At 39.2% G+C, this 19,554-nt stretch overlaps 1 protein-coding gene across 1 annotated transcript in view; it reads right to left on the bottom strand.

The window, feature by feature from the left end:
* The window catches only part of ANKFN1 (ankyrin repeat and fibronectin type III domain containing 1), a 295,344-nt gene extending 277,327 nt beyond the window's left edge, over positions 1–18,017 (bottom strand). Inside the window, exon 1 of the mRNA XM_070478482.1 lies at positions 17,980–18,017. The gene's annotated coding sequence lies outside the window, so the exon portion shown is untranslated. The remainder of the gene's footprint in view (positions 1–17,979) is intronic.
* Between the last annotated feature and the right edge of the window lie 1,537 nt (positions 18,018–19,554).

The following is a 19,554-nucleotide window of genomic DNA, read 5'->3' as shown; positions in this document are numbered from 1 at the left end:
GCAGGAAAGATCACTGTTAAGCACCAAGTAAAGGGTTATCTCAGATTTAGGCACCATGATATTTAAAAGAAAATCTTTAAATACTGGAATCTCTCTCCACTGGGTGAGACCTTCGCTCCATGAGAGTCATTAAAGTGCATGAAATGAATGACTCGAGGAACCAGCAACTTTGGACCTCCAGTGAGTCTTGTGCCTGAGAAAGGATCAGTGGGTGAGAAGGTGGGCAACATTTCTCGCATGATTCAATTTTTTTTTTTGCTTTTTGCTGAATATTATACAGTTAAATTTGCAGATGGCAAAAAAAGAAAGGACCACTGAATATTAGAAATTAAAACACACGTTATGCCTTTTGGGAGCAAGACCTAGCAAATTTCAAGAGGCTACAGACAAGTAAGCAATCAACAAATGTTTGGTAATTCAAATACTCAATACTGTTGAAAGCCTTTTTTTTTGGAAAACACATACTGAAATTAGAAGAATCTTAATTACTGAGATTAAAGAAGTACCCTCAAGTTTTAATAAACAAAAGGTTGATCCTTCTCTACGTAAAACCTTCTCCAAAGCAAAGCAGTGGCTTAAATTTTGTTTCACTGAGGGGTGAGTTGAGACAAGCTTCAGAGGGTCAAGCTGAGTCTTCGAGCAAGCTTGTTCTCTTAACCCTCCACTCCCTGGTGGTTCTCTTGTTAGAACTTCAGCTCTAATCCTTCTATTTAGGGTCTCTGGATCCAGTGATGTTCAGCCCTTCCTTGCTGACCGCATGCATTTTTCCTGGATTTATGAAAGGACTGCATATCTAATCTCAGGTACAAAAATTAAAAAAAAAACAAACCAGAAACCCAAACTTAAAGATGAGCAGTAACATCAGTCATTCAGCTTTCTCTTGATCTGTTTTTGAGAAGGCCTCTCAGAGCTGAGTAATTCCATTTGGTACTTAGGTTGCTGGGCCCTGAAGACCGAGGCCCAGGAATCACAATGCAGTAACTTTGAGTGATGGAGCGTGTTTACTCTGGGCATGTGACTTGGGGTCCCAAGCACATAAGGAAGGAGGCGAGAACTCTTGAGAAAGATGACAATCCAGGAAAAATGATTAAACACGGTTTCTCCTCCACTGGGGAAAATTTTGCACAAGAAGTTATTCCCTTAGAGTTACTCTGTCCTGTCTTCACCGTGATGCCTCCACTGGAATGAGAGGGGCACAGAGCCTGTCTTTCCTAAGGGATCTTCACCTGCCTTACCTAGCGCAGCGCTTGACAATTAGCCCATGCTTGACACACATTTAGAAATTAACATGCTGAAGTTTGTAGGTTATGAATAGGAAAGGAAAACCGATCGTGTGCACAGTATTTTAAGTCACACTCCCTTCCTGCCGCACCTGTGTGCCGTTCAGAACTTCCCTCCAAACAGCATCTTGGGCCTCCTTCCTGCTTTCTGCACTCCCACGCCCCACCCCATCTGTGATATTTCATAATGGTCTACGGCCGAACTCTGGCCAACTGGCTTTGCCACAGTACAATGAAGTTTCACTGAACTGAAAATGTATTTAAAGGCCCAGAATTAGAGAATGTAATAACTATATAGGGTTTGTTTTTTTTAAACTGAGGTATAGTTGATTTGCAATACTGAACATAGCATTGTGATTCAGCTTTTTTCCAGATTATATTTCATTATAAGTTATCATAAGGAGTATATTTCCCTGTGCTGTACAGTAATTCTTTGTTGCTCATCTATTTTATGTGGTTTAGTTTGTATCTGTTAATCTCATAATCCTAATTTATTCCTCTCTCTGTCTGCTTTCTGCTTTGGTAACCATAAGTTTGTTTTCTATGTCTGTTTTCTGTTTTGTATATCAGTTCACTTGTATTATTTTTTAGATTTCATATAGTGATATTATATAGAATTGGGATATCATATAGTATTTGTGAGCTTTGCAGGTGGCACTCGTGGTAAAGAATCCATTTGCCAATGCAGGACATGTAAGAGACATGGGTTCCATCCCTGGGCTGGGAAGATCCCCTGGAGGAGGGCATGGCAACCCACTCCACAATTCTTGCCTGGAGAATCCCATGGACTGAGGAGCCTGGTGGGCTACCGTCCAGAGTCACAAAGGGTTGGGCATGACTGGAGCAACCTAGCACGCACGTGTAGAACTTGTATTTCTTGGTCTGACTTACTTCACTAAGTATAACATTCTTCAGGTCCATCCAGGTTGCTGCAAGTTACATTTCATTCTTTTTTATGACTGAGTCGTATTCTATTCTATGTATATGTATATATATGTGTGTGTGTGTGTATGTGTATTATGTGTATGTATGTATATCTCAGTTCTTCCTAACCCAGTCATCTCTTGATGGGCATTTGGTTTGTTTCCATGCCTTGGTTATTATAAATAGTGCTGCTCTGAACATTGAGGTACATGTATATTTTGATTTAGAGTTTTTGTTTTTTGGATATTGACTCCTTGTTGGTTGCATCATTTGCAAATATTTTCTTCCATTCCATACGTTGTCTTTATTTTGTTGATGGTTTCCTTTGCTGGGCAAAGAATTTACATTTGATTAAATCCCATTTGTTTATTTTTGCTTTTATTTATATAGGTTTTAAATTTTAATAAAAACGTAACAGTCTTCAATACCCCTTAATGTGCCTGGAGATTAAAACTGTAATTTCAGATTTGAAAGGCATATATATGTGTAATTTTAATAAATACAGCCCTTTAAACATTTTTCCTGAGTTGGTTCTTATGGTGAGAAGGTTATGGTAGTCCTAATGATAATCCAGTCCATCTACCTGAGAGCTTCTTGACGTATCTGCCATGTTTAGGAGAGGCAGTCCCATTTCTGGCTTCCATATCACCTTATACCTTATAATTTTTCTCCAGCTATACTTTGCCTAACTTTACCAGGAGATGTGTGACCTTGGTCTCAGATCAGGGTGTGTTCCACTTTTGCCTCTGTGTGGTCTTTCTTTTAAGTATGGGCTCCTCTTTCTTTCCCATCTTTGGGTGGTTGAGTGTTTAAATGGTAACATTAAAGTCACCATATGACCCTTCAATTGTTTTGGATTTTCTTACTGGCCTTTAGCCTCTCTTTTCAAGCTTCACTTCTTGTTTATGCTTTTCCCATTGCCACAGAGTATCTGGCTGAGAACCTGTCCTCATTCACTGGATATCTAGCATTCCTCTCCTATCCTAACTCACTGACATCTTCAGATAGAAACTCTGCTGTCATATAGTCTTTCCAATAACTTTAATCTACTCCAACTGTTGCTGATATGACTGCATTTGGTGGAAAAAAGATAAAATGGAAAAGGTTCAACAGGTATCAGTTCTTCCCAAATGAATTCATAATGATTATTATTGCATTAGTACTTTCCAATGTCTGGCTTCTTTCATTGAACATTGTGAGATTTATTCATGTGGCTGCATGTAGTTGTAGATTGTATATTCTCATTGCTCTACAGTTATTTCGCTGTGTGATTATACCACAGTGCATTTCTCTTGGGTGTAGATAAAATAATAGAATCACTAAGTTACAGGCCTGCCTATGTCCATCTTTAGGAGACAAGGCTAGTTTTCCAAAGTGGTTGTACCAAATGTCTCATCTGCCAACAATACGTGGGAATGCCAGCTGTCCCACATTCTCATTAGTACTTGGTATTTTCTGCCTCTTGTTATGTTCATCTGGGGGATGTAATTTGATTATCTTTTATTTTGATCCAAATATTGGAGTATATGCTAGGGGTTTCCTGGAGGTCCTTTAATCTGGTATCTATTCATGATCTGAAGAGTTAGCTTTTACAGTGTCTTTTATGTAGAATTGTGTCTCCTCCTTGGTCTGCCTGTCTCCTTTTAAAAGATGAGATGCTTCATAAATCAGGAATGAAGTTACTTTAGCCACTTTAAAGTTTCTTTATTTTAGCCTTAAAATTGAATTAACATGGAGACACAATAATCTGTTGTTTCTTTTTAAAATTAACTCTAGCATAGTAGTCTTATTCTGAGCCATACACTGAGACTTTAAAGATCACTCTGTACCAACAAACTGTTCTATAACTTCTGTAATGGCCATTGGCGAAAAGCAATAATAGCTGACCTTAAAGTTACCTTTCTGTGAGCTTTGGGGCCTTTTACCCTTCTGCAGTGTAAAGGCTGCTTAATCCTGTGTGCGCAGTGATCCCCCGCTTAATGTGTGAATTCAAAGACAGAAATAAGAGAACTACAGGATATATATTCACTATCTTCATGGTTCTTTCAGAATTGGAGAAACATGATTAATCCATGGGTACAAATCATAAAATAATAAAATGAGTATGTAATCAGCTGTAAAATATGATGCTCTAATGGTAATTGCTAAGGTCTTTACTATTATTATACTGTATTGCAAATTTTTGTTTAGTTGTTTGCCATACTAGATACGGGTTTCCCAGGTGGATCAATGGTGAAGAATCCACCTGCTAATGCAGGAGACATGGGTTTGATCCCTGGATCAGAAAGATCCCTTGAACAGGGAAATGGCAACCCACTCCAGTATTCTTGCCTGGGAAATTGCATAGACAGAGGAGACTGGCAGGCTACAGTCCACGGAGTGAGTGGTTAAAGAGTCAGACGCAACTTAGGGACTAAACAACGACAACACTAGATATACGTTCCATGAAGACAAGGACCATGCCTATCTTCTTCATTATTGTATTCTCAGTGCTAGTATAGTGCTTGATATGTTGTAGAGCTTAATATATATTTATGAGGCTAAACTGAAGGAAGACAAAACATGAATTAGAGTAAATAGAGAAAAATTATTAAGATTCGGGTAGACAAAAAGGGAAGGGGATGTTTTCTAGGCAGAGAACATACACCAGCTTTATACTAGTGTTTCCTTTTATTGCTGTAATCCTTTCTATTTTAAAAAAAATCACATAATTATCCCAATTCATTTCCCCAGAAAACCATATAAGCATATGGGACTCAATGAAGTAGATAAAGTATCAAAAAGATACAGCCTTGTTTACAAAGAAACTCATTAACTCTGAAGATAACAAATAATACAGGAAAATAAAGAGGTAACTGGAGGGGTGAAGCCCTCTAGCTGAGCTGCAGTCTGGAATCAGAACAAGGAAGGACTAGAATCAGGAAGGGCTAGGAGTTCTGTACCTGTGGTTTACTGAGGATTGCAATCTTGATAGCAAGTGGGAAGCTAAAGCTGGGCTCACTGATTGAGGCCAGGAGGTGATGTGAGTCTTCTCAACTTTTCAAAGGAGGAAGACAACTGTTGCTTGGGATTCAGCTGGGGCCTAGGGAAGCTGAAGAAAATACACTCAGCTTTATAAAATGACTGAGCTTGGATGTCCTCAATAAAACCATGGATCAGGAAGGTAAGCCTCTATCAGATATTTGGTTGGACTGGGAGTCCTGGTGAGGGGGGCTGAGTAGAGGCAACAGCAGAACTTATAGAGAAGGCAGTGTGAGGAGAATGGGCTGGAAGGAGGGAGAGAAGGAAAGTCTCAGGAAAAGTGAGATACACATAAAGTTTTCAAAGAACAAATAAACTCAATACTAGATAAATGTAAAGGAGAATAGAATACAAAAACAAAAAACAAAAAACAAACCTACAGTTGATTCTTGAACAGTATGGGAGTTAGGGGACCTGATTCCTTGTGCAGTAGAAAACTTACATATAACTTTTGAGTCCCCCAACTTAACTACTGTGCACAAGAAGCATTACCAACAACACAAACAGTCGATGAACACATATCATGTATGCCATGTGTATATCTACATGTTTTATGCATTCAGGACATACTAATTTTTCTTTATTGTTATTTCTAGGCTAGGCTGTACAATTTGTGATTTTTTTCAAGTTGTTGCAATATTTTTTCAATATGTTTATTGAAAAAAATACACATACAAGTGGACTTGCACAGTTCAAACTTGCACAGTTCAAAGGTCATTGTATAGCTTATTCTCATATGTGTGTGTTAGTCACTCAGATTCCATTTCCTTCTCCAGGGAATCTTCCCGACCCAGGGATCAAACCTAGATTTCCTGCATTGCAGGCAGATTCTTTACCATCTGAATCACCAGGGAAGCCCCAGGTTACTCTCATAAGTGAACCTAAATGAAAAAGACTTGAATAGACATCTAACACTCAAAACTCACCACTTCATATCTGTTTTATGACTTTGTATTATTATCTGTTCTTCTGTGGTTATTTGCATCTATTGCATGTGTATGGTAGAAACACCATATAAAGGTATTGCAATCATTTCTTGATTCCATATTCAGTGATGTCATGTTAGTTGCTTGAAACTGGCCATGATAGAAGTATCTACACCAAATAAATTAATAAACACTACAAGTCATATCCTGATTTATTGTGTTGTTGGTTGTCTAAATTTAAGAAAGTGAGGTAGAAAATTTTAATAAAGCAGATTAAGCAAAAAGGAATATTGAGTTTATAACTGTCATGTTGTGAATACTACAGAAACTTGAGGGAATATTTTATAGTATTAAAAAAGTATCATCCAACTTAGTAAAGAAGTTGCTCACATTCCTAATGAAGGGGTGGGTCTGCGACACACATCTTTGTTTCACTTTTGACTTACTAACTGTGTGCTGTGTTCAGTCAGTCATATCTGACTCTGCGAATTATGGACCGTAGCCCACAAGCCACTTCTGTCCATGAGGTTCTCCAGGCAAGAATACTGGAGTAGGCTGCCATTTCCTCCTCCAGGAGATCTTCCTGACCAAGGGATTGAACCTGTGTCTCCTTGAATTGGCAGGTGGGTTCTTTATCACCGAACCACCCTGGAATCCCTGCTGCTGGGGGAAGCCCTGTCTTACTCATCAACATAAATATAAGTATCAACCACATTTATATGTAAACTACATTTATTCATCAAGTACAGCCATTGGTTGACTACAAGATTCAGCAAAAACTAATGCAAAGTGTTGTGTGAGAATCAATTGATTACATGAAATTTACAATAAATAACAGCATGAACAGTATGAAAAGGCAAAACAATATGACACTGAAAGATGAACTCCCCAGGTCGGTAGGTGCCCAGTATGCTACAGGAGAAGAGAGGAGAAATAACTCCAGAAAGAATGAAGAGGCATTGCCATAGCGAAAACAACATCCAGTTGTGGATGTGACTGGTGATGGAAGTAAAGTCTGATGCTGTAAGGAACAATATTACATAGGAACCTAAAAGGTTAGGTCCACGAATCAAGGTAAATTGGAAGTGGCCAATTCACCACTTGGAAAATTGGAAGTGGACAAGAGTGAACATTGACATTTTAGGAATCAATGAACTAAAATGGACTAGAATGGGCAAATTTAGTTCAGATGACTGTTGTATCTACTGCTGTAGGCAAGAACCCCTTAGAAGAAATGGAGTAGGCCTTACAGCCAACAAAAGAGTCCAAAATGCAGTACTTGGGTGCAATTTAAAAAACGACAGAATGATCTCTGTGCGTTTCTAAGGCAAACCATTCAATATCACAGTAATCCAAACCCATGTCCCAACAAGTATTGCTGAAGAAGCTGAAGTTGAACAGTCCTATGAAGACATACAAGACCTTCTAGAACTAACACCTAAAAAGATGTCCTTTTCATCATAGGGGACTGGAATTCAAAAGCAGGAAGTCAAGAGATATCTCAAGTAACAGGCAAATTTGGCCTTGGAGAACAAAATGAAGTAGGGCAAAGGCTAATAGAGTTTTACCAAGAGAACGCACTGGTCATAGCAAATACCCTCTTCCAGCAACACAAGAGAAGACTCCACACATCACCAGATGGTCAATTCTGAAATCAGATTGAGTATATTCTATGCAGCAAAAGATGGAGAAGCTCTATGCAATCAGCAAAAACAAGACCGGAGCTGACTGTGGCTAAGACCATGAACTCCTTATTGCCAAATTCAGATTTAAATTGAAGAAAGTAGGGAAAACCATTAGGCCATTCAGGTATGACCTAAATCAAATCCCTTATAATTATACAGTGGAAGTGAGAAATAGACTCAAGGGACTAGATCTGACAGACTGAGTGCCTGATGAACTATGGACGGAGGTTCATGACATTGTACAGGAGACAGGGATCAAGACCATCCCCAAGAAAAAGAAATGCAAAAAGGCAAAATGGTTGTCTGTAGAAGCCTTACAAATAGCTGAGGAAAGAAGAATCAAAGGAGTAAAGGAAAGAAATGCCCATTTGAATGCAGAGTTCCAAAGAACAGCAAAGAGAGATAAGAAAGCCTTCCTCAGTGATCAATGCAAAGAAACAGAGGAAAACAATAGAATGGGAAAGACTAGAGATCTCTTCAAGAAAATCAGAGATACCAAGGGAACATTTCATGCAAAGATGGGCTCAATAAAGGACAGAAATGGTAGGGACCTAACAGAAGCAGAACATATTAAGAAAAGTTTCAAGAATACACAGAACTATACAAAAAAGATCTTCATGAACCAGATAACCACGATGGTGTGATCACTCATCTAGAGCCAGACATCCTGGAATGCAAGGTCAAATGGGCCTTATGAGGCATCACTACAAGCAAAGCTAGTGGAGCTGATGGAATTCCAGTTGAGCTACTTGAAATCCTAAAAGATGATGCTGTGGAAGTGCTACACTCAATATGCCAGCAAATTTGGAAAACTCAGCAGTGGCCACAAAACTAAAAAATGGTCAGTTTTCATTCCAATCCCAAAGAAAGGCAATGCAAAAGAATGTTCAAATTGCCACACAGTTGCACTCATTTCACATGCTAGCAAATTAATGCTCAAAATTATCCAAGCCAGCCTCCAACAGTACGTGAACCAAGAACTCCCAGAGGTACAAGGTGGATTTAGAAAAGGCAGAGGAACCAGAGATCAAATTGCCAACATCATCGAGAAAGCAAGAGAGTTCCAGAAAAACATTTACTTCTGCTTTATTGACTGTGCCAAAGCCTTTGACTGTATGGATCACAACAGACTGTGGAAAATTCTTCAAGAGATGGGAATTCCAGACTGCCTTACCTGCCTCCTGAGAAATCTATATGCAGGTCAACAGGCAACAGTTAGAACTGAACATGGAACAACAGACCGGTTCCAAATCAGGAAAGGAGAACACCAAGGTTGTATATTGTCACCTTGCTTATTTAACTTATATGCAGAGTACATCATGAGAAACGCTGGACTGGATGACGAACAAGCTGGAATCGAGATTGCTGGGAGAGATATCAATAACCTCAGATACACAGATGACACCACCCTTATGGCAGAAAATGAAGAAGAACTAAGGAGTCTCTTGATGAAAGTGAAAGAGGAGAGTGAAAAATTTGGCTTGAAACTCAACATTCAGAAAACTAAGATCATGGCATCTGGTCCCATCACTTCATGGCAAATAGATGGAGAAACAATGGAAACAGTAACAGACTTTATTTTCTTGGGCTCCAAAATCATTGCAGATGGTGACTGCAGCCATGAAATTAAAAGATTCTTGCTCTTTGGAAGAAAAGTTATGACCAACCTAGAAAGCATATTAAAAAACAAAGGCTTTACTTTGCCAACAGAGGTCTGTCTAGTCAAAGCTATGGTTTTCCAGTGGTCATGTATGGATGTGATATTTGGACTGTAAAGAAAGCTGAGTGCTGTAGGGCTGACGCTTTTGAACTGTGGTGTTGGAGAAGACTCTTGAGAGTCCCTTGGTTTGCAAGGAGGTCAAACCAGTCAATCCTAAAGGAAATGAGTCCTGATTATTCATTGGAAGGACTGATGATGAAACTCCAAAACTTTGGCCACCTGATGTGAAGAACTGATTCATTGGAAAAGACCCTTGATGCTGGGAAAGACTGAAGGCAGGAAGAGAAGGGGATGACAGAGGATGAGATGGTTGGATGGCATCACGTACTCGATGAACATGAGTTTGAGTAAGCTCCAGGAGTTGGTGATGGACAGGGAAGCCTGGCGTGATGCAGTCCATGGGGTCGCAAAGAGTTGAGCGTGACTGAGGAACTGGACTCAACTGAACTGAATATTGCATATTTTATTATTATTTGTGAACTTTGTGCTATACATCCATTACATCAACAAGATTTGTGATATATATATATTCCAGGAATAGGCTGGAAAGACCACATTGAAATTATACAAGAAATGTAATTGTTGGAGACTGAAAATAATAGACTAGTTGTTTATTAATCCTGCAGAATTGGACATGATTAAGAGAGAAGTAAGTGAGAAAAAAAGCAACAGAGGCTAGGATCTTGTTATAAAAGCAGAAGGGAGAAAGAGGTCAGAGTTTTGAGAAGCTACTATAAGGAATTTGGATAAAGAACATCTTTAGCATATTTTTCTGTGGAATGTAACATCATTCCTCTTTGAATTTAGTAAAATTTACATTGTTTTCATCTTTTTAGACTCTTGTGGTTCTTTTGAATACCTAAATTCTGATAGGCATGAAGCAGTTGAGTTCTATACAATTAGATCACATAGCATTTTGGTAATTTAGGTATTATTTGAAGGTAATATGGGTTCATTATGAACAAATCATGCCAAACTTACTTTGATTCCCCTTAGGATAGGGTAGCTGCACAAGCATGTCTTGAGAACAACAACAAACGAAACAACAATACAATTGTTACTACTATTAATTATCATTTTTTTAAATTTTTGGCAGCTATTCTAAATTCTTTAGATGACATTGATTAGCTTACCTAATCATCACAACAAACAAATGAAGCAGATACAAATAATCTAATATCATCATTTTACAAATCAGGAAATAGACCCAGATGGGAGAAACTTGCTCCAAAGCACATAGGTAGCAAAGTCTAGTGGGATTAGAATCCAGGCAGCTTATTCCTGAGGGTCACATTATAATGCTACAAAACCACCAAGCATTACTATAGTAGCATAAAATTCCTCTTGTTTTTAGTTTGTAAAGGGCATCGATATATATATATCAGAAGATGGCTGTCTCTCCAGGTGTTGGAAAGTTGCCTTATTTGATTTTATTGACTGATTTCATAAAAGCATTTCTTGAACATCTGGTTGTTTAACAGGATGTCACAGGGGAGATAGAAATGAATAAAATATGACTTCATGTTTGAGGAGCTTGAAGTCCAGACACTCACTTTTCAAAAATAAACTCAAATGGATTAAAGATCTAAATGTAAGACCAGAAACTATAAAACTCCTAGAGGAGAACATAGGCAAAACACTTTCCGACATAAATCACAGCAGGATCCTCTATGACCCACATCCCAGAATATTAGAAACAAAAGCAAAAATAAACAAATGGGACCTAATGAAACTTAAAAGCTTTTGCACAACAAAGGAAACTATAAGCAAGGTGAAAAGACAGCCCTCAGATTGGGAGAAAATAATAGCAAATGAAGCAACAGACAAAGGATTAATCTCAAAAATATACAAGCAAGTCCTCCAGCTCAACTCCAGAAAAATAAATGACCCAATCAAAAACTGGGCCAAAGAACTAAACAGACATTTCTCCAAGGAAGACATACAGATGGCTAAAAAACACATGAAAAGATGCTCAACATCACTCATTATCAGAGAATGCAAAAAAATCAATCCCTTGAATGAAGTCAGGAGGCAAATCAAGGATGTCCCAAAACTGGCACAGGATTTTAAAAGAATTCAAATTAAAAAAACCCCTAACAGTTTCCACTACTAATATTCTTAACCTAATCATTGTCACCAGGATAAACTTTAAGGTTTGCATATTCAAACTAAGTACAGGACTGGGGAAAAAAAATCTGCTTTCATGTCTGTTTCTATATAACATAAGTAGATGTTTTAGCATTAATCTTAGGACTAAAGTGCTATTGACATTTGCGATGTGCTGTTAGGTCATAGTAATAGAAATAACATGTCCGGAATGAGAGCTTTTCTTTTCTTTTTTTCCCTTGGTGCTCTGCAGTGGTCAACCACCTTGGCAATATTCTTTTCAGTTCAGGCTGTAACATTTTAAGAGGAACATTGAAAAATGTGACTGGGACACATGGCAAAGGGTAACTAAACCAAGTCATATGAAGAATGATTGAAGGAATTGAGGATGTTTAGCCTGGACATGGAAGAGTCACAGAGTATAGAGGATCAGATTCCAAAATACTTGGAGCGTTGTCTTGTGGAAGAAGCAGCGAACTCCTGAGCAGCTCCAAAAGCAAAACTAGTACAAACCACCTGAAGGTTATCTTAGGTTAGCAAAATAAAGCTGAAAGGGTTGAGCTACTAAAAAAACAGATTGGACTTTCATAGGCTGGAGACTCTAGAGAGTGTTGTGAAGAGGGAGGCTTGGGGAGGGGGCGCTGTTGAACAGCACCATGTCGAAAGCATCTTCCAAAATTAAAAACACATGATTTATAATGATACAACACAAGCAGTTCCCTAGGGAACATATAGGAAGACCATATATTACACAAATAAGTGAACATTGCATAATTAATCTACAAGTAATAATTATTCTTCCTAGAAGCAAAAGAAGCAGTGATGTTTAGGTCATAGAAAGAGAAGAAATAAGGGGCCTGTGTAATTGCCTTTGTGCATCATAAGTCCAGGAACAGTGGGCATAAGTCCTGGGATATCTACTCCACTCCACGGAGAACAGGGTTTCTTTAGATATTAAGAAGTGAACAGAGAAGGAATACAGGTTCACCATGGATGCAACTTTAAATCCTTCAGCACAGTGTCTAGCAGTCATAAAAAAGAAAACACAAGTCAGCAAAGCCTTTTCAGAGATGATAAACAGAAACAGAACAAATTTCTCTCATCTACATAAAAGCTACATCCACACGCTGCCTCTCCTAAGTTCAGTTCAGTTCAGTTGCTCAGTCGTGTCCGACTCTTTGCGACCCCATGAATCGCAGCACGCCAGGTCTCCCTGTCCATCACCAACTCCCAGAGTTTACACAAACCCATGTCCATTGAGTCGGTGATGCCATCCAGCCATCTCATCCTCTGTCGTCCCCTTCTCCTCCTGCCCCCAATCCCTCCCAGCATCAGGGTCTTTTCCAATGAGTCAACTCTTCACACGAGGTGGCCAAAGTATTGGAGTTTCAGCTTCAACATCAGTCCTTCCAATGAACACCCAGGACTGATCTCCTTTAGGATGGACTGGTTGGATCTCCTTGCTGTCCAAGGGACTCTCGAGAGTCTTCTCCAACACCACAGTTCAAAAGCATAAATTCTTCGGTGCTCAGCTTTCTTCACAGTCCAACTCTCACATCCACACATGACCACTGGAAAAACCATAGCCTTGACTAGACAGACCTTTGTTGGCAAAGTAATGTCTCTGCTTTTTAATTTGCTATCTAGTTTGGTCATAACTTTCTTTCCAAGGAGTAAGCGTCTTTTAATTTCATGGCTGCAATCACCATCTGCAGTGATTTTGGAGCCCAGAAAAATAAAGTCTGACACTGTTTCCACTGTTTCCCCATCTATTTTCCATGAGGTGATGGGACAGATGCCGTGATCTTAGTTTTCTGAATGTTAAGCTTTAAGCCAACTTTTTCACTCTCCTCTTTCACTTTCATCAAGAGGCTTTTTAGTTCCTCTTCACTTTCTGCCATAAGGGTGGTGTCATCTGCATATCTGAGGTTATTGATATTTCTCCCGGCAATCTTTTTTTATTTTTCCATTTATTTTTATTAGTTGGAGGCTAATTACTTGACAATATTGTAGTGGTTTTTGCCATACATTGACATGAATCAGCCATGGATTTACATGTGTTCCTCATCCCGATCTCCCCTCCCACCTCCCTCTCCATCCCATCCCTCTGGGTCTTCCCAGTGCACCAGCCCTGAGCACTTGTCTCATGCATCCAACTTGGGCTGGTGATCTGTTTCCTTGATAGTATGCTTGTTTCAATGCTGTTCTCTCTGAACATCCCACTCTCGCCTTCTCCCACAGAGTCCAAAAGTCTGTTCTGTACATCTGTGTCTCTTTTTCTGTTTTGCATATAGGGTTATCATTACCATCTTTTTAAATTCCATATATAGTATACTGTAATGGTCTTTATCTTTCTGGCTTACTTCGCTCTGTATAATGGGCTCCAGTTTCATCCATCTCATTAGAACTGATTCAAATGAATTCTTTTTAATGGCTGAGTAATATTCCATAGTGTCTATGTACCACAGCTTCTTTATCCATTCGTCGGCTGATGGGCATCTAGGTTGCTTCCATGTCCTGGCAATTGTAAACAGTGCTGCAATGAACATTGGGGTGCATGTGTCTCTTTCATATCTGGTTTCCTGGGTGTGTATGCCCAGGAGTGGGATTGCTGGGTCATATGGCAGTTCTATTTCCAGCTTTTTAAGAAATTTCCACACTGCTCTCCATAGCGGCTGTACTAGTTTGCATTCCCACCAACAGTGTAAGAGGGTTGGCTTTTCTCCACACCCTCTCCAGCACTGATTCCAGTTTGTGCTTCTTTCAGCCAAGCTAAGAGATAAGCTAAGCCTTTGCTAAGAGATAAGGGCAAAAACTCTGGAACATGGATCTTCAGGTAATTTACAAAAGCCAAGTTAACATAATCGGCAAGTAGACATTGAAGATGGAGTATTTAAACAGAATCCCATCAAGGCCAGAAGAGACTGATGGGACCTGGCAGAAGAGACTGTTCTAGGCTTATCAAATATAGGAAAAGAAAAGAAAATAGATTGAGATTGCAATCTAGAGGAAGCCCAGTGGAGAGTCAAGAGGAGTTAAGGGGATGAGACCTTTGCATAGCTGATGAAAGCCCCTGAAAATCCCAATCACATCTGGCAGTTTGTTAAAAGTTGCTTCTTCCACACTAACCAACCAGCTTCCATGAGTCTCAAGCATTCTTTCTGACTTATTTCATTAACATTTCCTTCTTTTTCTGGAGTGGTCAGAGCCCCAGGGAATCTCTCTCTCTCTCCCCGCACCCCTTGCCCCCAACCAGTGGGGCATTGAATGAGAGCCAGAGTGTTGTCTGTGTAAAGAAAAATCGCAAAACCACAAATTGCAGAAAATCGTTACTGCCAAAAATCGAAAGGAACATACAATATCACCAGGCCTCTTAAAAAGCAATTGTGCATTTTACAGGCCTCTGGATAATTCAGGTTTGTTTGGCAACTTTCTCACGAATACCACCCAGAAGACAATTCTCCCACCAGAGGCAGTGGTCCTAAAGAATATGTATAGCTGAAAAGAAACAAAAAATGTGGGTACAAGTCTTTCCAGGGGTACGATATGGCTCCATATAGTTATTTTTCTTCTATTGTGAAATATTGATTTCAAGACCCAAAGTTTGCTTCCAGAGTCCCTGGGACTTCCATAGAAAAACAGCAAGTGGCTCCAATAATTACTAAGAAGAATCCTTTGAAGACAGAAAGCATTTTTAGATAAAATCTTTCTGAAATGTTATGCTGTTATCACAACCACACCTAGCCGGAGGTAAGAAATGTTTTTCTTCCCAGTTCATTCTCCACCCCGCCATAATACAGATACTTAGGAACTGAGAGGTTAACTAAAATTCTCAAAAATCATACCATTTCTGAGGGAGTGATCCAGGACTCAGACATGCACCTTCTTGTTCTTTCTGCTGAGCTCCTTTCAGCACCTGCCCTTCTGCTGCAGTGAGCACACCTTCCTGACTTGCATGAGGCTGCCCTCCCTCCCCCACAGTGGGGCTGGGGCTTTACTTTGGCGCATATACATTCCAGGACCTTTACTTGCAAAACCTCCTGCCAGTCACTGTAGATGGAAGCCTTGTGTGAATGGAGTGCTGATTAGGTGGTTCTCCATTTGTATTGACTGTATAATACAATCATCATTAGGATACAAGGCCACCTCCAGAGGGGCCCATTGAGTCTGGCTGCCAAAATGAACCTCAGTCACAATAGCCTGATGATTTGAACGTGTTTCCATGACTCCACAGATCAGACCAACTTTGCACCAGTTGCTCTGAGATGATGTGGAAAGGTACATAGATGGTACAAAATTCTAGTGCAAGTTTACTGCTGCTGCTGCTAAGTCACTTCAGTCGTGTCCGACTCTGTGCGACCTCACGGACAGCAGCCCACCAGGCTCCTCTGTCCATGGGATTCTCTAGGCAAGAATATTGGAGTGGGTTGCCATTGCCTTCTCCAACAGGTTTACTATGAATTAATAAAATAGGTCACCAAGCACTTTGAGAAAAAAATGTAAAAATAAAATGATCATAAATTACCCAAAGTGAAATAACTAGATTTCCGCCACCCACCCTCAATCTAAGGCAAACGGTGTTTTCAACTGAAATTCTGATCAAGAGATCTTGAGCTAATAGTCATATATGTGTTTATAGTTGCATATTTGCATATAATAACTTAAAATGCTGCTTTAAATTGCCCTTCATTTAATTTTCATCATGAACATATATCAACCATGTTTTAGTATTTAACATTAAATTATTTAAAAGCAGTGTAAATGTAATAACCAGACTGTATGAAAAAGATCTACCAAATATGAATATTCAGGGAAGGAATACAGGTGGTGTTTCCTGAATGGCATTCTATGTTCAAAAGAGAAAGTACAGTCAAAAGTTACCCTTTATACAATACTTATAAAATCTAGAATGACTCTATTGGTAAAAGCTGCTTAAAGCATTTATAACATGAAGGTGTCTTGATAATGCAACAAACACCAAAACAGTATAACACAGAACTTGACATTTTACAAATACCAGTGAATGCATAATACTTAGACATAAAATGTAAATGATTTTAAGGGTGATGTTTCCTGTGCTGATGTTTAGATATTTGGGGAACAGCAGTGGGATCAATTTCTTCTAGAGAACAAACAAAAGACACCACCCAGGGAAGTCGGTAAAAACTAAATTTTTCTTATAGTTCACCTAAACACATCATTGGTCTCAGGGTCTGAATGATTCAAAGAGAATTTATTAGAACATGTATAATATGTATAATTTAAGTGAGACCTCTGGATTCTCTCTGGTCCAAGATGTCTAATTAAATGCTTCGGTGACTGCTGAGATGCACCTTCCAGTAGAGATTCTGTGTGAATCAGGAGCTGGGTGTTGTTGGTCTCCTACTTACTTATCTGTAGTGACAAGAAATTCACTACCATTTAAACTACTATTGAATAGCTAGAGTCTTCTTATTGAATCACATTTATCCTCTGCTGTTTGAACTTGCATAATAGAGTCTAGTGTGACTGGTGGGACTTTCCTGTTTTAAGAATTTGTGATATATGTTGCAAGGTAAGGAACATTAGATGTCTTTGTTCTTAGATTCTCATAATCAAATTAATCCAGGGGCAGATGGAATGTTCATATTATCTGGTTAAAATTATTAGACACATTTTAATTTAAAAAAGAAAAAATAATCACATCCTAATTCTCAAAGGCAAAACTCTAAAATACTCAGAACTGCCAGTACGGACCTGGTATAATTTTATTTTGTCTTTTAAAATAGAAGGGGTTTGTAATTTGGGCAGGGATGCTGAGAGTACCAAGAATAAAGAAATATAATACTCAAGAGAGTCATTCTAGAAAGAACACAGGTTGAGAGAGTGGCTGCAATGCAGCACACACAGGAAAGAATTATTCAGACAACTACAATATTGTTAAATGGAAAACAATCTGTGACTTCAAGGATCAACCGAACAAAGAGTAATAAAATAGTCAGCCATTCGTGAGAGAACTTGAATATTCAAAAGTATGCTGTCACACTCTCATAATGCCTAAAAGAATACTGTCTAATTCTTTCCTCCTTACTTCTTTCTAGCTTTCTTTTAGAGGTAACCTGCTCACCACCACAACCAGGTTCAATCTGCTTCCTAAATGGTTTGTAAAATGTTCTACAGCATTGCACAAATCAAGAGTATGAAATATTAGATTTAAACTGCATTTGTTGAGCCAGACTTGAAAAATTCAGCAATGTGAGATGGGAGCTTTAAAGATCAGGAGCTTTAAGGAATTAGAGCTAGAAGGACATACCATTTCAAGGAGGAAGTGTACTTACATTTTACTGCAAGTGAAATGCCTGGCTTTAAATGGTAGCCTCTGAAACAAAGGAGAAAAAACTGTGTTAAAAAAATGCAGAGTGACCAGTTACAAGTGAAGAGGGCATTGAATTGCCTTCGAAGGTGCAGGCTTTGAATATGTTTTCTCATTTGAAAAAAATGAGAAGCTTAGAGATGAAACCATTTTTATTGGGAAACTCTTCTTGGAGGCCAGGGAGCTGCAGCCCACAAAGAAAGCACGCGAGTCAGTTGTGGTCCTCATTGCACACTCAGCTCCCTGTCTGAACGTCCTTTAATTTTGAGATTCCTTGCTGCTCACTTGTTTCCCAGGACTGATCCTGGTGAGAGGAGACATGGAGTCTGGTTGCATAGGTTGATGGCTCTATTCATTATCCTCTTGCTTCTGGTCCATACTCTCTGCGTACCCTGTTCTCTGACCCTTTGTTCCATTAACTGAAACTCCTCCTGAAAATTATGATTTTCTCAATTCATGCTTATTGGGATAAGTGGACAAGTTTTCTTTTCCAAGAAAATTTTCCAAGTTTTCTGGGGGCAGGGGAGGTTGAAAATCAATGCCAAGTTCCCCTTTATTCAAGATGGCAGTGGAAAGAGAGGGGCAATTAGACTGTGCCCACGCTTGGAGGGAGTCTGCCAGTTGTGCTGGCAATTTGTCCAGGGTGGCAGCCCACCAGACAATTCGCTTCCAAATCCATTTTGAAAAAAATCTATTGTGGTTATATCCAAAGGGGTATTTTTCAGGGGAGTAGGTTTATTGAGAATGGCAGGTAAGTCCCCATGATTGATGTGAAGTATTTGGGTTGTGAGATTCAAATGATCCCAGTCATCTCCCAGCCTGAGCAGTCAAGTCACAATGTCCTCAGCCTTACAAGAAGATCCTGTCACTCATCACGCCACCCACATGGATCTGGATGACTCAGATGAGTCACCTCAGTGAGCAATATTTTTCCAGCCTCTGCCATTTTTAGTAATAGCGTGACTTTGGCAAATTGATTCAATGCTTTGGGATGGAGAGAAATAAAAATAGTGGCTATTTCAAAGAACTGATGTAAGGGTTAAATAAGATAATGCATGTCACCTAGTAATATAAGGCTGGCCCATACTGAAGAGAGTGCTAGCCAGTGTTGTGACTGTTATTGCTATTATTACTATCAGAAGGCCAACTTGGAAAACTAAATTAAGATAAGTTCATGGAATTGGAGCTAGGAAGGTAGCTACAGAGACCATTTTGCTTGGGTGGGAATGTCTCCACTCTTGGCAGTCAAAACTGTACCATTTCCCCAAACTTCTCTCCCAGATGGCCTCCCCCGAATCTTCATTTTTTCCAACTGCTGAGAATGTTGATAATTTGATCCAAATTAGATCCAAATCCATATTGGAAAATTCTTAAGTATTTTAGTAAGCCACCTAATTCCTCATTTACAATCATAGAGATGATTGGGGTTGGGATTCCTAGATTGACAATGTACTAAATGATTGAATGGCTGGGCCCAGAAAAAAAAAAAAAATAAGGATATTCTTCTTCCAGAACTTTTACATAAAGTAGGTGCACAATG

The sequence above is a fragment of the Odocoileus virginianus genome, chromosome 17 (genome assembly GCF_023699985.2).
Source record: "Odocoileus virginianus isolate 20LAN1187 ecotype Illinois chromosome 17, Ovbor_1.2, whole genome shotgun sequence".
Classification (NCBI taxonomy): domain Eukaryota; kingdom Metazoa; phylum Chordata; class Mammalia; order Artiodactyla; family Cervidae; genus Odocoileus; species Odocoileus virginianus.
Note: the sequence above shows the minus strand (reverse complement) of the source record. Positions and strands in the feature narration are given on the sequence as shown.